This window comes from Salvelinus fontinalis, chromosome 26 (assembly GCF_029448725.1).
Source record: "Salvelinus fontinalis isolate EN_2023a chromosome 26, ASM2944872v1, whole genome shotgun sequence".
Classification (NCBI taxonomy): Eukaryota; Metazoa; Chordata; class Actinopteri; order Salmoniformes; family Salmonidae; genus Salvelinus; species Salvelinus fontinalis.
In genome coordinates this window covers 28,523,521-28,539,969 of record NC_074690.1, presented here as the reverse complement: position 1 = coordinate 28,539,969, position 16,449 = coordinate 28,523,521, and positions in this window count along the sequence as shown.

Genomic DNA, 16,449 nt, shown 5'->3' with positions numbered 1-16,449 from the left:
CATTTCAGTAGCTACATACACCCAATCTCTCAACTCTGAAAGCAAGCTAGTTAGCTCATTAAAACAGAATGATAATTTGTCTTTACAACTTTACCTGAACTGTAGTTTGCACATTTCGATATTACTTTGCAGCATTTTGTATCACATTGGCCATCAAGCACATTCCCTTTGACCGGTAGGGCTATTACTGTACTGTGCACTTTGCAGTTTTGGAGACAGTTTTGTGTTAGGTAACACAACTAAGGCGATGCGGTAGCGTTAATACTGGTAAACCAGTGATTTACTCATTGAGCTATACTGTATATGAACTTACGTCATGTGGATTTACAGCACTGTACATTTCGCTATGCTAGTGTAATGGTTTGAAAACTAAGTCACTAAAAACAGAAACCTCTTTATTTTTTAAACAAATTTGTTTAAGTATTTGTCTTAATTAAGCAAAATTATATATTCTACATGCTTTAGCATTAGCAGTCCATCAGGCCAATAGATGGCGCTGTTACACTGTGGTAGTAGGAGATACAGCAAGTCCTGGCCAAGTGCGTGCACCATTCTTCAGAATAAAGAATGCGCCAGAACTTTGCAGATGTAAACTTGTGTCTGTTCTTTTTACTATTACAGGTATCTAACAGAACTTCCAAACTGGCTAATATTGAAAGAATATGTAATAACATGCTATTTAACAACTTTGTCAAGATATCATCATGTTAGGAACGGTTTTGTGTTGGTTTTGTGTCAAATTGAGTGAGAGAAGAACGTGATTTACAATGAGTGAGAGTACATGTTAGCTTGATGCTAGCTGCTGTAAAAACGATTTGCGGGTCACAGAGACTGTTTACTGAGTAGCTTACTTGTAATGGATTTTGTCTAGGAGATTTTTATAAAGAATCCATTTGTTAGGGATTTCTGAGTTTGTTTTACATGTTATTGGTTTTGTGTAAAATTGTGCTCACGAGCTGGTAAACTGGCCGCACACGCTCAGTCTGGAGCGTGGACTTTTAGCTCTCAGTCTGGATGCATGAGAGGGAGACGATTTTACGGAGGTGACACTATCTTAAAGATGAATGTATTGTTGTCAGTTTTCTATATTGGTAGTGATATGTAGAAAAACATTCAGTTATTTTTGTCTTCATATATACAGCTGAAGTCGGAAATTTACATACACTTAGGTTGGAGTCATTAACTTCTTGTCAATAGGGGGGGAGCTGTTTTCACTTTGGAAAAAATCGTGCCCAATTTAAACGGCCTCGTACTCTATTCTAGATCATACAATATGCATATTATTATTACTATTGGATAGAAAACACTCAGAAGTTTCTAAAACTGTTTGAATTATATCTGTGACTAAAACAGAACTCATTTTGCAGCAAACTTCCAGACAGGAAGTGAAAAATCTGAAAACGAGGCTCTGTTTCAGGGCCTGCCTATTCAATTGCCTAATATTTATCGATATGCATGCACTTCATATGCCTTCCACTAGATGTCAACAGGCAGTGGAAGGTGGAATGGGGTGTCTAGCTTGATCTGAGGTCGAACAAGAGCTTTTGGAGTGGCAGGTCAGGAATTTCCTTTCTCTACCTAGGCGCGCGAAGCACCTCCATATTGTCTTCTGATAAGCGTTCGGTATACACGGCTAATATCTCCGGCTTTGTTTTTATTTGATACATATTAGAAAAACATCATAAAGTAGGTTTTTTCAACCGAGTTTCATCAGTTTATTCAACGTTTAATGGGTCTTTTGGAGATTTCCGTTCTATGCGTCAAGAGGAGATGGACATGTTTGCGCCACATGGCTAGCTAAGGTTGCTAATTCGACAGGAGAAAAGGACATTCTAAAACCAAACAATGATTTATTCTGGACTTGGACTCCTTGTACAAGATTCTGATGGAAGCTCAGCAAAAGTAAGAACAATTTATGATGTTATTTCGTATTTCTGTGGAAAATGTTTAGTCCTATTATCCTCACTTTTTGCGGGCGCTGTCTCGCTATAACGTAAGCTGTTTGTTATGGTAAAGTTATTTTTAAGAATCTAACACGGCGGTTGCATTAAGAACTAGTGTATCTTTCATTTGCTATCCAACATGTATTTTTTAGTAAAGTTTATGATGAGTTCTTTGGTCAGATTAGGTGAGTGTCCAAAATATCTCCGGACAATTTGGTGAATCGATGCTACATATTCACAATGTATAACCACGGTTTTCAGCTCTAAATATGCACATTTTTGAACAAAACATAAGTGTATTTGTAACGCTCGTCCTCCTCGTCTGAAGAGGAGCATGGATCGGACCAAAACGCAGCGTGGTTTGAATAAATACTTGTTAATTAAAGAAAGACGAACACGAAAAAACACTTGATAAACTACAAAACAGTAAACGACGTTGACAGACCTGAACTTGTGAACATATAACATGAACGCACGAACAGGAAGGAACACACGAAGGAAATGAACGAAACGAACAAAAACAGTCCTGTGTGGCACAAACACTGACACAGGAACAATCACCCACAAACAAACAGTGAGAAGATCCTACCTTAATATGGTTCTCAATCAGAGGAAAAGTTAAACACCTGCCCCTGATTGAGAACCATATCAGGCTAATTGAAAATGAACCCAACATAGAAACACATAACATAGAATGCCCACCCCAACTCACGCCCTGACCATACTAAACAAAGACAAAACAAAGGAAATAAGGTCAGGAACGTGACAGTATTGTATAACCTAATGTTATAAGACTGTCATAAGACTGATTTGTGGAAATACAGTATATCGTGCAACCTACCCTTTTAAGTTGATAATTTTTGGTTACTATGTATCTTGTATTTGTGCTGTGTTCATGCTATTTGTTGGTAACTATAAGCATCTAGTATGAGCGTGAATTTGTATGTAGAGAATTGCAAGACTACCGATGAAGAGGATGAAACAGACAGGAATCATTTAAGCACTAAGTTTGCCCCACGTATGACTCATCTCAGGGACACGAATGACAAAAGTTAAATTAAAAGTGTTTAGGCCAGTGGTCAGGCCAGGGGCACAAATTAAGTAAATATATAAATAAAAAAGACATTTAATGGTCAGAGGGTATATGGAAAGTCATTGGAAGGAAGTTCTAGAGAGAGAGACGCTGAGGACTGAACAGAGGGTTTCTCTGCCAGGGAACATCACTTGGCGGCCTGCAGGCCTGTCAGCTGTCAGCTCCTCCAAACTGTGCTGTGCTCTGCAAATGTCCACAAGGTTGAACGTCAAAAACATCATCAGGTCAAGCAGACAGATGGATAACTTTGATGGCTGCGTTTTGTCACCAGCGAGTGCAATTAGAGGACCAGTTGGAATCAAAGAGAAGCGCGTCTGCCAGATAAAAATGAATATAAATTATATTTTTATTTATTTGAATACGAGTATGAAAATATTGTTAAATGTTTATCAAGAATTTCAAGACATAGCGATTTAGCACGTGTTGTTAATTCTATGGCAATTTGATCTAAAGTGTTATCTTTCTCTGAAAGAAAATTCTCAGCAGGATAAAAAACATTCTTCCTCGAGCAGATATTGACCTAAGTGATGGTTCTAATTAGAATTTGAGGTTCAAAATGGAACAAGGAATGTTCCTCACGGGAGTACTACGAGTGGCATCATTCAGCCAACGACTCTCCACAGAGCAACAATTGTCAATGATAGTGTTTGTTCTCAAGTGTCAAACTGAATTGCCACTATGAAATGAAAGAGCAAGCAACTCATAAAAGGTCTGTATTGTTTCTTTTGTCAGATGTGAATCGTCACTGCGGGAGGAATTGGACTGCTTATCTTTGTCACGTCATAAATCCCTGGTTACATTCTTCTTCTCAAAATAGTTTATCAAGCACAATTAAGCATTGTTAGGAGTAGTCCATAAAAAAGACAGAGGTGCAGAGGGTACCTCTAGTTAAACTTCCTACCCACAAAGTTGAAATGAAGGTCTTAATGATTGAATAGCCTATTGACAACAAAAAGTAATACTGCAAAAAATGTGGCAAAGCAATTCACTTTTGGTCCTGAATACAAAGTCTTATGTTTGGGACAAATCCAATAGAACACATTACTGAGTACCATAGTGGTGGCTGCATTATGTTATGGGTATGATTGTTAAAGTTAAGCACTGGATACATTTTCAGGATAAAAAAGAAACAGAATGGAGCTAAGCACAGGCAACATCTTAGGGGAAAACTTGGTTCAGTCTGCTTATTCCACCAGACACTAGGAGATGAATTCACCTTTCAGCAGAACAATAACCTAAAGGCCAAAAATACACTGGAGTTGCTTACCAAGATGACATTCAATGTTCCTGAGTGGCCTAGTTATAGCTTTTGACTTAAACATATGGCAAGACAAGAAAATGTCTGACAATTTTTAAAAGAATAAGGTGCAAATATACTTATGTAAATGCATATTTCTGTAACACATTTTCAATACAATTGCAAAACTTTCAAAGAACATGTTTTCACTTTGTCATTATGGGTTATTGTGTGTATGTGATTGAGAAAAAATGTATATATTTAATCCATTTTGAATTCAGGCTGTAACACTACAAAATGTGGAATACGTCAAGAGGTATGAATACTTTCTGAAGGCACTGTATATTTCTAATTTGCATATTTTGTTACTGTATTTGCATTTTATATGAAGTGAAAAAATAACATGTCAAGTATGTTAACAAATAAATGCTCATTTGTTTGACCAGGTATCCTGGTGTCTTTTTTAAATATGAGGTGTTGAATCTACTTTAAAAAATAAGGCCACAAATTTACATACATGTTTTTGAGTAATTTTCAAAAATACGTTTTTTGAATTTACAAAATTAAAGTAAGTCGAGGGAAATACGAATAGCCGTATTGTAACGGTCGTCCTCCTCCTCTTCAGACGAAGAGGAGGAGTAGGGATTGGACCAAAGCGCAGCGTGATAATTTGACATAATGAAGTTTATTTAAAGTAAAGACGAAAACTGAAAACACTTAAACAAACTACAAAATAACAAACGAACGTAGACTGACCTAAAACATGTGAACTTACATATAACGAAGAACGCACGAACAGGTACAGACTACAAACAAACGATACAGTCCCGTGTGGTAACATATACGGACACAGGAGACAACCACCCACAAACAAACAGTGTGAACAGCCTACCTTTATATGGTTCTCAATCAGAGGAAAAGTCAAACACCTGTCTCTGATTGAGAACCATATAAGGCTAATTACAAAATGACCTACACATAGAAACACAAAACATAGAATGCCCACCCCAACTCACGCCCTGACCAACTAAACACATACAAAATAACAGAAAACAGGTCAGGAACGTGACACGTATAAATGTTTTGGATTTACCGATAATATGATTAAATATGAGTTGATGTAACACAAATATTAACACAAATGTGTTGTTTGCTATATATTCGTATTTCCCTCGACTTACTTTAATTGTGTCAATTTGAATAGCTTATTCACGTTTTTTTTACTCAGGAACATAGGACACCTACTCAATATTTTTACGTGTAAATTGTTGCCTTAATTGTATAAAAGTAGATTCAACACCCAATTATTTACAGGGTATACAGTAAGGTATTTCCTCTCACATGGACAGTCCTCTCTCTTATCTATAACCTCTTATCATGGCCATCTTCATTCTGATTAAGCCTGAACTGCTGAAGGACATCTAGTAATTGTCATAGACGCGGAAAGTAGGAGTGCAGAGGGTGTAATACAAAAATAAAATACAAATTTCCCACAAAAGCTGGGCTTTTACAAGTCCTGTATTAGTGGACCGATATAGCCGTCTGTAGCGCGGGCATATCTTTTTTTCAGATTCAACATTTATAAAAGTTCTAAACAAAGCCATTACTCCACAGCATAGCCTCCACGACGACTAAATGGCTAGCACAAACTCATTAGAATCAGCTGAGAATTTGATTCCCATAGTCTAGAATGTGTAAATAAATATTTCAATGCATGTAATTCCTACCAGATTTGCCAGACAATATAATATAATAAATAAATAATTTATCATTTCCAGCACCCTAAGCAAAAAAATCTATCAATTGTAATTGCTGAGTCACGAAAACTGTAAAAGAGAAGACTATTTTGTGTCAAGGATGCTGTCATAAGAGATAAAATGTGTGGTTGGACCTCTTCATTTTGTCATTTAACAAGGCATGGTGGTGGATAGCGTGGTAGTCGGATGCTATCAATTAATGAGATGTCAACAAGCATTTGGTGTTGCATTATTCACGCCAGCTTTGTGATACATACTAAGAACTCTTCTGGGTGGATTTCCTCAACAAACCTAAAGCTGAACAATTTCTGAGTCTATCTGTGGACTTATTTAAAAAAAAGATACAGTAGAGCGACCCGACCACACAGACTATTAGACAGTCTAAAGGATTGTGCTTCAGGCAATGAGCCTTTCGGTGTGGGAGGATGAAGAACAGAATGAATCCATCACTGCACTGCACACTCTTAGAAATAAGGGTCTCAAAAGAGTGTGTGTGTGGGGTCCAACATTTCTCATATAGAGACGTACTTCAGTTAATTCCATGTAAATATAGGGACATTATTTAGGTATTTCTGTGTTGAACATCCGTGACATTGCTTTATTGAAAAAAGGATGCATGTTTTGGAATATTTTTTATTCTCTACAGGTTTCCTTCTTTTCACTCTGTCAATTAGTTTAGTATTGTGGAGTAACTACAATGTTGTTGATCCATCCTCAGCTTTCTCCTATCATAGCCATTAAGCTCTGTAACTATTTTAAAGTCACCATTGGCCTCATGGTGAAATCGATGAGCAGTATCCTTCCTCTACGGCAACTGAGTTAGGAAGGACGCATGTATTTTTGTAGTGACTACGTGTATTGATACACCATCCAAAGTGTAATTAATAACTTCACCATGCTCAAAGGGATATTCAATGTCTGCTTCTTTGCGAGTCATTGGAAAACCTTTCTGGTCTTTGTGGTTGAATCTGTGTTTGAACTGCACTGCTCGAATGAGACACCTTACAGATAATTGTTTGTGTGAGGTCGAGAGATAGTCATAAAAAAATGTTAAACACATTATTGTACACAGGGTGAGTCCATGCAACTTATTATGTGACTTGTAAAGCACATTTCTACTCCTGAACTCATTTAGGCTTGCCATAACAAAGGGTTTTAATACTTATTGACTCAAGACATTTCAGCTTTTCATTTTTAATTCATTTGTAAACATTTCTAAAAACATAATTCCACTTTGACATTATGGGGTATTGTGTGTAAGCCAGTGACACAAAATCTAAATGTAATACATTTTAAATGTATGCTGTAGTACAACAAAATGTGGAAAAAGTCATGGGCTGTGAATACTTTCTGAAGGTACTGTACATGTGCCTAATGCCAATTCACTTTTCTGGACACTGGATGTGGAATAATTATTATACCTGAGCTACAATAGTACAGTGCAATGAGGAATTGAAGTGAATACACAATTATTGCCCATAGGGTGTAAACTGCAGTGACTGATTATTCAACTATTTGGATCAGTTTGGGTCCATTCTTGACAGTTTAGAAGGTCCAGAAAAGGACATTTGCATGCCTCTCATACAGTGCATTCAGAAAGTATTCAGATCTCTTTACTTTTTCCACATTTAAATGACAGCCTTATTCTAAAATGGATTAATTATTTTTTTTCCCCCTCATCAATCTACACACAATACCCCATAATGAAAAATAGGTTAATAGAAATGTAGCAAATGTATTAAAAGTAAACTGAAATATCACATTTACATAAGTATTCAGAACCATTACTCAGTACGTTGTTGAATCACCTTTGATAGCGATTACATCCTTGAGTCTTCTTGGGTACCACGCTACAACAAGCCTGGCACACCTGTATTTGGGGAGTTTCTCCCATTCTTCTCTGCAGATCCTCTCAAGCTCTGTCAGGTTTGATGGGGAGCGTCGCTACACAGCAATTTTCCGGTCTCTCCAGAGAAGTTTGATCGGGTTCAAGTCCGGGCTCTGGCTGGGCCACTCAAGGACATTCAGAGACTTGTCCTGAAGCCACTCCTGCATTGTCTTCGCTGTGTGCTTAGGGTTGTTGTCCTGTTGGGAAGTGAACCATCGCCCCAGTCTGAGGTTCTGAGCGCTCCGGAGCAGGTTTTCATCAAAGATCTCTCTGTACTTCGCTCCATTTACCTTTCCTTCGATCCTGACTGGTCTCCCTGTTCCTGCCACTGAAACATTTCCCCAAAGCATGATGCTGCCACCACCATGCTTCATCATAAGGATGGTGCCAGGTTTCCTCCAGACGTGATACTTGGCATTCTGTTCAAAGAGTTCAATCTTAGTTTCATCAGACCAGGGAATCTTGTTTCTCATAGTCTGAGAGTCCTTTAGGTGCCTTTTGGCAAACTCCAAGCGAGCTGTCATGTGCCTTTTACTGAGTGGCTTCCGTCTGGCCACTCGACCATAAAGGCCCCATTGGTGGAGTGCTGCAGAGATGGTTGTCATTCTGGAAGGTTCTTTCATCTCCACAGAGGAACTCTGGAGCGCTGTCAGAGTCACCATCGGGTTCTCGGTCACCTCCCTGACCAAGGCTCTTTTCCACCGATAGCTCAGTTTGGCTGGGCGGCCACCTCAAGGAATAGACTTGGTTGTTCCAAACTTCTTCAGTTTAAGAATGATGGAGGCCGTTGTGTTCTTGGGGACCTTCAATGCTGCAGAAATGTTTTGGTACCCGTCCCCAGGTCTGTGCCTTGACACAATCCTGTCTCGAAGCTCTTCGGACTATTCCTTCGACCTCATGGCTTATTTCTTGCTCTGACATGCACTGTCAACTGTGGGACCTTATACGAACAGATGTGTGCCTTTCCAAATCATGTCCAAGCAGTTGAATTTACCACATGTGTACTCCAATCAAATTGTAGAAACATCTCAAGGATGATCAAGGGAAACAGTATGCACCTGAGCTCAATTTCGAGTCTCATAGCGAAGGGTTTACTAGCTCACTAGTTTGCTCCAATTGGGGGAGAGGTGGTAGGTTTGGAGGGTAATAAAGATATGAATATGTACAGCTGAAGTCGGAAGTTTACATACACCTTAGCCAAATATATTTAAACTCAGTATTTCACAAATCCTGGCATTTAATCCCAGTAAAAAATCCCTGTTTTAGGTCAGTTAGGATCACCACTTTATTTTAAGAATGTGAAATGTCAGAATAATAGTAGAGAGAAAGATTTTTTTCAGCTTTAATTTCTTTCATCACATTCCCAGTGAGTCAGAAGTTTACATACACTCAATTAGAATTTGGTAGCATTGCCTTTAAATTGTTTAACTTGGGTCAAATGTTTTGGATAGCCTTCGACAAGCTTCCCAAAATAAGTTGGGTGAACTTTGGCCCATTCCTCCTGACAGAGCTGGTGTAACTGAGTCAGGTTTGTAGGCCTCCTTGCTCACACACGCCTTTTCAGTTCTTCCCACACATTTTCTATAGGATTGAGGTCAGGTTTTTGTGATGGCCACTCCAATATTTTGACTTTGTTGTACTTAAGCCAATTTGCCACAACTTTGGAAGTAGGCTTGGGGTCATTGTCCATTTGGAAGACTCATTTGCGACCAAAATTTTACTTCCTGACTGATGTCTTGAGATGTTGCTTCAATATATCCACGTAATTTTCCATCCTCATATCATCTATTTTGTGACGTGCACCAGACCCTCCTGCAGCAAAGCACCCCCACAACACGATGCTGCTACCCCCGTGCTTCACAGTTGAGAGGGTGTTCTTTGGCTTGCAAGGCTCCCCCTTTTTCTTCCAAACATAAGGATGGTCATTATTGCCAAACAGTTCTATTTTTGTTTCATCAGACCAGAGGACATTTCTCCAAACAATACGATATTTTTCCCCATGTGCAGTTGCAAACCGTTGTCTGGCTTTTTTTATGGCAGTTTTGGAGCAGTATCTTCTTCCTTGCTGAGCGGCCATTCAGGTTATGTCGATATAGGACTCATTTTAATGTGGATATAGATACTTTTGTACCTGTTTCCTCCAGCATCTTCACAAGGTCCTTTGATTGATTTGCACTTTTCGCACCAAAGTACGTTAATCTCTAGGAGACAGAACGCGTCTATTTCCTGAGTGGTATAACGGCTCCATGGTCCCATGGTGTTAATTCTTGCATACTATTGTTTGTACAGACGAACGTGGTACCTTCAGGCGTTTGGAAATTGCTCCCAAGGATGAACCAGATTTGGGAGCAAGTCTACACTTGGGAGCAAGTCTGCAAGTCTACAATTTATTTTCTGAGGTCTTGGCTGATTTCTTTTGATTTTCCCATGATGTCAAGCAAAGAGGCACTGAGTTTGAAGGTAGGCCTTTAAATACATCTACAAGTACACCTTCAATTTACTCAAATTATGTCAATTAGCCTATCAGAAGCCTCTAAAGCCATGACACCATTTTCTGGAATCTTCCAAACTGTTTAAAAGCACAGTCAACTTAGTGTATGTTAACTTCTGACCCACTGGAATTGTGATACAGTGAATGATAAGTGAAATAATCTGTCTATAAACAATTGTTGGAAAAATGACCTGTGTCATTCACAAAGTAGATGTCCTAATCGACTTGTCAAACTATAGTTTTTTAACAAGGAATTTGTGGAGTGGTTGAAAAACGAGTTTTAATGACTCCAACCTAAGTGTATGTAAACTTCCGACTTCAACTGTATGTATTTATATGTGTATGTATTTGCATATATATTTGCAAAAACAATTACAGTGGATTGGAAGTGATGCAGACAATTCCATTGATGGAAGCTACAATATATCTGCAATTTTAAAGTTGATCTTCCCCCTTAAAGATATGAAAAATAGTTTTTTAAAGTGTCTGAATACTTATGTAAATAAGTGAGTTCTGTCTTTTGATTTGAATAAATTTGCATTCATTTCTAAAAAACTGTTATTGCTTTGTCATTATGGGGTATTGTGTGTTGATTGCTTAAGATTGTTTTATTATTATTCATTTTATAATAAGGCTGTAATGTAACAAAACGTGTAAAAAGTCAAGGGTTTTGAATTCTTTCCAAAGGCACTGTATGTTAATTTCAAAATAACTGGGTAACCATTTGGATCAGGTATGCTGTTTTTCTCGTCAGTTTTGCCTACAATGTCCAGGCACATTAGCAGGACAGTAAAGTTGCCACATCAATGTTACAGAGAAATGAATTAGTCAAGTAATTTTTATTAAATTTTATATTCTGGTGTTATTTAATGAATTAAAAACAACTATTGAAAACCTTTTGCTCCTGCATGTCATTTTAAAGACTGCTTGGATTTCAAATCTTGCATTATTCAAATAATATTCAGTGCAATTGTACATATTGGATTGTATGGTAAAGGAACAACAAAGAAATAACAAATAAAATTAAATGTGCAGGTGAGTTTAAAAGAGGAACTTTACATCAAATCTCCTCAGTGCGGATATTAATGCTGACATGTGCAACACCATCCCCCCATATTTTATATAAATAATTAAAATAAGACAACTAGACTCAGCTTTTAACTTTTACTTGGTACTCATCCCGGATCCGGGAGCACCCTCATCAGTAAAAAAGATGACTAGCATAGCCTAGCATAGCGCCACAAGTAAATACTAGCATCTAAATATCATGAAATCACAAGTCCAAGACACCAGATGAAAGATACAGATCTTGTGAATCCAGCCATCATTTCTGATTTTTAAAATGCTTTACAGGGAAGACACAATATGTATTTCTATTAGCTAACCACGATAGCAAAAGACCCAACTTTTTTTCTCCACCATTTTTTTACTGCATAGGTAGCTATCACAAATTCGACCAAATAAAGATATAAATAGTCACTAACCAAGAAACAACTTCATCAGATGACAGTCTGATAACATATTTATTGTATAGCATATGTTTTGTTCGCAAAATGTGCATATTTCAGGTATAAACCATAGTTTTACATTGCAGCCACCATCACAAAATCTCACCAAAGCAGCTAGAATAACTACAGAGACCAACGTGAATTACTTAATACTCATCATAAAACATTTATGAAAAATACACAGCGTATAGCAAATGAAAGACCAACATCTTGTGAATCCAGCCAATATTTCAGATTTTTTAAGTGTTTTACAGCGAAAACACAATATAGCATTATATTAGCTTACTACAATAGCCAACCACACAGCAGCATTGATTCATGCACGTTAGCGATAGCGAATAAACCAGCAAAAGATATTACATTTTTCACTAACCTTCTCAAACTTCATCAGATGACAGTCCTATAACATCATATTACACAATACATATATGGTTTGTTCGAAAATGTGCATATTTAGCGGCACAAATCGTGGTTATACAATGAGAATAGTAGCCAAACTGCAAACAAAATGTCGGGAGAAATCTTGGGAGAGGCACCTAATCTAATCAATAACTAATCATAAACTTGACTAAAAAATACAGGTTGGACAGCAAATGAAAGATACATTAGTTCTTAATGCAACCGCTGTGTTAGATTTTTAAAATTAACGTTACTACGACATACAGCGTGCGTTAAAGCGAGACCGCACCGAAACGAATGGCGGAATAATAGTTTAACATTTTTCAACAGAACAACGAATTAACATCATAAATAGTTCTTACTATTTGATGAGCTTCCATCAGTATCTTGTGCAAGTTGTCCTTTGTCCAGAATAATCGTTGCTCGGTTGTAGATTGTTGTCTTCAACTTTGGAATTAGCAGCAAACATTAGCCATGTGGCGAAATCGTGTCCAACTCACCATAACGCAGTACAAACAAAATACAGAAAATCGCAATATGCTGATATAAACTGATATAACTCGGTTTAAATTAACTACATTATGATATTTTTAACACCTATATCGAATAAAATCAGAGCCGGATAAATCTAACTCCTATAACGAGAGCTTTTCAGAATGCAATCCTGAGGTCTGTCTCGCGTCATGACGAACGTTGAAAAGATTGCACCCCCGGTTCCAAGAGCTTTTGTACGGCCTCAGATCTACCTAGACACTCCATTCCAATTCTCACTGCTTACTGACATCTAGGGGAAGGCGTTTGCAGTGCATGTCGACCCATAGATTACATGCAAATTAATAAACTGACCCTGGAACAGAGTGCCTGATTTCAGATTTTTCACTTCCTGACAGGAAGTTTGCTGCAAAATGAGTTCTGTTTTACTCACAGATATAATTCAAACGGTTTTAGAAACTAGAGAGTGTTTTCTATCCAATAGTAATAATAATATGCATATTGTACGAGCAAGAATTGAGTACGAGGTGGTTTAATTTGGGAACTAATTTTTACTAAGTCGAAATGGCGCCCCCCCCTTAAGTATTATTTACTAAATAATAGCGAAATAAAACTGATTAAATGGATTTTAACTATCACGTTTATTCCCGCTCCGGCAGTCAATGTCGCCAGTGTACTTACCACCGGTCCTGGCAACCCATCATTACGTGCACCTCACAACCATTATGACGCACACCTGCACCCCATCATCAGCCACACCTGGACTTCATTACTACCTTGATTACTTACCAATTATCTAGCGCTCTGTTCTGCCAGTCATCAGGTAGTATTGTTATGTTTCCTTGTTAGACTATTCTTGTGTTTTGTATTAGTTCTATGTTCGTTATCATTAAACTATCACTGCACTTGTTATCTGACTCCCTGCGTCTACATTATATTAACACACTTGTGTGAAACCCTATGCCATAATCTTCTTCAGAGCACTCGTCTGAGTGTGCCAGAGCGCAGAATAACTGATGACTTTACAAATGTTAGCAAAAGAAAATAACAATAATTGTTGCCAGCAGCACAGTTACAATCCGTCCGTCCGTCCCCAGTTCACCCCAGAATCATTCTTTACAGTGTAATTACATCTCCATTGCTCTAAACCAGGGGTGGGAAACTCCAGTCCTCAAGGGTTTGATTGGTGTTGTGCTTTTTCTCCATCCCTAGCAAGCACAGCTGATTAATCAAATTGTATTCTAAACTGAAGATCATGATTAGGTGATTATTGGAGTCAGGTGTGTTAGCTGGGGCTGGCGCAAAGCTGTGATACCAATCAGGCCCTGGAGTATTAGGTATTTGGTACCCTGGGTATTGGCCACTTTCTCTCTCTTTGATGTTGGATGGTTATACATATCTGGGCTCCGTGGTTGCCATGGCGGCGTGAGGTAGCCTAGGCAGAGAGCTCTGTAAATATTGTACATCATTGTTATTATTTTTTCATTTATCTTTTTGGCATTTTTGGGGGGGGGGGGGTGTTAGGCTGCTCTAGGGTTTGATCACTATATCCTTTGGTCTTGACTCAGAGTTGCAGGATCGTGATGAAAAGTGGAAACATTTTTGGCTTGATAGCTAGCTAGCTAGCTGTTTGGATTCAAATAATCTGTTTGGAAGTATTACACCAAGGACTGCATGCTGTGTCCAGGGGTAGCAGAGGAAGTTCAGGGACTGTTCAGGGAATGCTCCTAACCACTGCCAAGATGTGTTGACTTTTCATGCTCTTTACAACAGCCATGGCATCAGCCAGGTGGATGCTACATTCCTGGTAATGGAGGAAAAGTACCAGAGAAGCGGCTCCGATGGAGTGACTGACCATTCAGAGAAGCAGGTGCGGTGCGCTGTTGAAGAGCTCCTGGTATGTTTTTTCAGACTGTCTATTCTGCTTGGCTGTCCCATCGATGCCCCCTCCACTAAACTTACACTGACTTTCCAGCTTAAACTTCCTGGACTTCATTACAAGACGACAGAGACTTTCAATCTCCATCATTTAAAACTTTTTATGCGCTTTGAGATTCTTTGAAATATAAGTTCAAAAATGTATAAATTATTATTATTATATCTGTAACCCAAATGCGCCTAGTAGGTTAGGTCTACTGTGTAACCTAGGGACTACTATGTTATGTTTGTAACTTTTTTTAGACATTAATTTAAGAGCACCACAATAGATAAAAGTTGTCAAACTTGTTTGTGTCATCCTCGATGACTTTAAATGCATTATCCACATGTGCGTGTGTTTGTGTTTTAAACTATCTAAGTTAGTCATCATACAGGTGTGGGAGAGGGAGCAGCCACACAGTCTCACAAGACCTTGTCAGGATCGCTGGAGACTGATGAGATTGGTCCTGGAGCCTCCCATGTCGCCATGGCAGTGGCAACAGCTGGACACAGTGTCACATTATTTTCCAGACCATTCCACTCAAGTAAATGTTTCATAGCGTGTCACCATCGGTTCCATCTTACAAGTTTGTGTATCCAGTCAGTCAGTGGAGCTGTCATGACGCTGGTCTGTAATACTCTGGCTTAGTTTTTCTGTTTGGATTGGGATGTTTTGTTCCATATCATGCATCTTGTTCCTTGGAATTAGAACGGACAGAGCGTTTTGTTATTGTTGTCCCAACACAAAAATTGAGATAATAAAATAACGGTGCCTTGTAGCAGTGCCACAAGTGAAAAAGGTCTACAAACTGTTGAAAGAGAAAGAGAGAGGGGGTGTGTGTGTGGGGGGGAGGGGGGGGCTAAGGAGAGATAGATAGAGGGGAGATAGTGAAATACTCTGTGGGGGTATCAGGGGGAGTCCAATGTGGAGTCAGAAAGGTGATAACATGTACCTCGCTGTTCCACCCTCTTGGCAATAACAATGTGTCAGGAAACTGCTTGGTTATTCATGCTGTCTGGTCCATCCCACATCTGAATACATGCAAGAGTGAAGCATACATCACTTATCTTCCCTGTGAGATGTGGGGAGTATAGATAAGTGCTCACCTCACAGCTGGTCTTTAGAGATAAGGCCCGAAATCAAAACACATGAAAACTGTTTATTTAATTAGAACAGCAAGCTGGGGTGAAATACATTTCGGGTATGCTATTTTGGTGATAGCCAGGTCAGAGGTGTTCATTATAGAGTTGTGTTCTTCTGAGTCATAGTAATTTTGTTAAGGAGAGGTGACAAACTATTTTAGAGCTAATTTAAAAGCACTCCTATAAACACCAGATGGGAGGCTGCAGTGCCATGAGTGGGTTAAGCTACTAAATCAAGCATCTATCGTAAGCAATATGGCTCCACCTGTGATTAGTCACAGGCATTGTGAATCCTTTATGTTTCCATCCTCTCCTATCTCTGTCAGTCTACCTGTTGAAATTCAACCCGAGAGGCTTGTCCATTTCTTCAAACCAGCTGGCTATCTGGTATAACTGAGAGAACTGCTCCCGGTCTCAACACATTTGCATCACACACCTTCCCTCTCACCCTCTTCCCCCTCTTTCCTCTCAGTAGAGAGAGAAAGTCTCTAGAGGGTTGGTTTCCTGGCCTCCCATGTCGCCATGGCAGGCTGTTGTCCTGTGGCCCTCATCATATCAAATATCCAACTGTCACCGTTTCT